This window comes from Lupinus angustifolius, chromosome LG01 (assembly GCF_001865875.1).
Source record: "Lupinus angustifolius cultivar Tanjil chromosome LG01, LupAngTanjil_v1.0, whole genome shotgun sequence".
Taxonomy (NCBI): domain Eukaryota; kingdom Viridiplantae; phylum Streptophyta; class Magnoliopsida; order Fabales; family Fabaceae; genus Lupinus; species Lupinus angustifolius.
This window is the reverse complement of record NC_032009.1, coordinates 14283782-14287001: the sequence shown is the minus strand read 5'-3', so window position 1 is coordinate 14287001 and position 3220 is coordinate 14283782. Positions and strand designations below refer to the sequence as shown.

At 34.8% G+C, this 3220-nt stretch overlaps 1 pseudogene; it reads left to right on the top strand.

Annotated features, from left to right (window-relative positions):
- LOC109353269 lies at positions 1459-2796 on the top strand (annotated as a pseudogene).

The window sequence follows — 3220 nt, the reverse complement described above, 5'->3', positions numbered from 1 at the left end:
ATAATAACCCTTTGAAAGAAGTGCTACGATTAACTACTACTTTATTCTTTTGTTCTTTTTATTATTCTTTGATACCAGCCTTTCGTAAGAAATGATATGGTTAACTTAATAAAAGTAGACTGAGCTTTATGGTATGGTTAAAAGGAACATGAAAAGGGAGTACATAAATAAAGTCTCTAATTAAATAAATTGTTCATCACTCATCTCTATTAATTAAATAAATAACTTACACACTAGGGAAACCCTTCCAACAAGGGACACATTCGTTGTTGAGGGGGGAATGCCTAGTGGTGAATTCCGCTTTCAACAAATTGGCGCCGCTGCCGGGGAATTGGTTTTTAGAAATAATTTATATTGTATATTATATCATTAATAATTATGCATAAAATATTTCTTTTTACTTTTTGTAAAAATTTAATTTTTAATTTGTATAAAAATGTAAATTACAAAAACTTCATAAATTCCTTTTTTTTCAAATCTTTCTAAACTTTATAAGTTTCCTTTGTATGTTTCATTTTAGGAAAATGGACCAACATCCTGATATCCAAACTAAAATGAACAATTTCATAAAGGAGTTTCAACAGAAGCTCAACAGGGTGCACCAAAAGTAACAAGAACTGCCAACTCATCTAGAGAAGGCAAGGGAACAAGACTTTTGGTGTCACGATTGTGCTAATCTAAAGACAGTCTATTTCATCAACAACCATCCACCATTTCATCAATCTCAAAACGAACTTGAGGAAACACTAGAGCAATTCATGCAGACCACTATCAGGCATCAAAAGATCATTGATGATGATATCAAAAACAAGGAGAACCAGATCAAACATATCGTTGAACATCATTCAGCTATTTCAGAACATTGTGACAGTGTTACAACTAGAAGTACTAGAAACTAGCATAAAAATGTACATAAAAAATATATGTACCAGAAACTAGCAGGGTTAAAAAAGAACAAAAACAATACCTGCTAGTTTAGAAAAATACTTTATCCCACAATTCCATCAAAAGCCAGAAAGGAGGAGCAGTTTGCTCGATTCATGGTAATCTTCAAGTCATTGCAAATTAATATTCCATTTTCCGAAGCCTTGGAACAAATGCCAACATACTCAAAGTTCATGAAAGAACTGCTATCAAAGAAAAGGAGCCATCGGGAGAAAGAAGGTATTCAGCTGAACGCAACTTGCAGTGCAATAATTCAAACCAAAGTTCCTCATAAACTAAAAGACAAGGAAGTGTGACTATCCTAGTCACAATTGGAGCAGTTTCGATAGGCAAGATACTTGTTAATCTCGGGGAAAGTGTTAGCCTAATGTCGCTATCAATGACGAGGAGAATCAAAGGATTGAAGGGGTTGCGGAAGATGTGTTGATAAGAGTGGATAATTTCTTAATTCATGTGGAATTTCTTATAAATATCCCACTCATTTTGGGACAACCATTCATGAGGACAACAAAAATGGGGATAGATATGGAAAATGGAAAACTGATAGCTAGAGTGGAAAATGAAGAAATTCAGTTTAACATTTTCAAAGTTATGCATCATCCAAGAGATAAGGGGCAATTTTTTCAGATCGATATTCTTGAAGAAATTTGCTCAAAACAGCCTCAACCTAATGATCCTTGGGAGATACAAGAACTCAATTCGGAGGAAGAAGAAAAAGATACAGCAATCAAAAATCTTTATGATGAGCTAATTCCTCTACTCAAAAAGGCTGAAAAAGATCAAGGTGGAAATGACAACAAAGAACAAGAACTGGAACTAAAGGAGTTAGCTTTGGATATGAAATATGCATTCTTAGAAGGCAACATCAAGAAAGTAGTTATTATCATCAATTCACTTTCCACCTTTGAAGAACAAAAGCTGATACAAGTCTTGGAGAAACACCAACAAGCAATTGGTTGGTCTCTTAAAGATTTGAAGGGAATTAGTCCTTCATATTGCATGCCCAAAATTATGATGGAGTATGATTATAAACCAATAGCTCAACCACAAAGGTGGCTCAATATGGCAATGAAAGGAGTTGTTCGGAAAAAAGCAGTCAAGACGTTAGAAGCTGAAATGATTTACCCCATTTTAGAAAGAAAATGGGTAAGTCTTGTACAAGTGGTGTCAAAGGAAGGAGGAATGGTAGTAATCATAAATGACAACAAAGAACTCATTCCAACCAGAATTGTTACTGTTGGAGGGTGTACATTGATTACCGCAAACTCAATGCGGCCATTAGAAAAGATCATTGCCCCTTAGCCTTCACGGATCAGATGCTGGAAAGATCAAGAAAAGAAAAGAAAACATTTACATGTCCTTTTGGGATACAACCAAATTGTTGTGGATCCGCAAGATCAAGAAAAGACAACATTTACATGTCCTTTTGGTGTCTATGCCTATAGAAAGATTCCATTCAGATTATGTAATGCACTGTCAACTTTTCAAAGATGCATGCTGGCAATATTCACAGACTTAGTTGACAAATGCATCAATATCTTCATGGATGACTTCACAGTATTTGGAGATTCTTTTGATTTATGCCTGAATAATCTAGAAACAATGTTAAAAAGATGTGTGGAGACCAACTTGGTGTTAAATTGGGAAAAATACCACTACATGGTCAATGAAGGGATTGTTTTAGGGCACAAGATTTCAGAAAAAGGAATTGAAGTTGATAAGGCAAAGGTTGAGGTCATAGAGAAACTTCCACCACCAACAAATGTTAAAGGCATCATAATCTTTATAGGACATGCAGGATTCTAGTGCCGCTTCATCAAAGACTTTTCCAAAACAACTAAGCCTCTTTGAAATATTCTTCTTAAACATTTTGCTTTTAATTTCGATAATTCTTGTTTGAAGCATTCGAAGCTTTGAAAAATGCTTGATAACTGCTCTTGTCATAATTGCACCTGTCATAATTGAACCTACATGGAATTTACCTTTTGAACTCATGTGTGATGCTAGTGATTACGCAGTAGGTGTAGTCCTGGGACAGAGGAGGGAGAAGGTTTCCATGCAATACATTATGCTAGCAAAGTTTTAAACGAAGTGTAAGTTAAATATGCCACAACTGGAAAAAAATTGTTAGCTATTATATTCGCATTGGAAAAACTTAGTAGTTATTTGATTGGGGACAAAATTATCATTGTTACTGATCATGCCACAAGAAAATACCTTTTAAGGAAACCTGATTCCAAACGAAGATTAATATGATGGGTGCTACTTCTGTAGG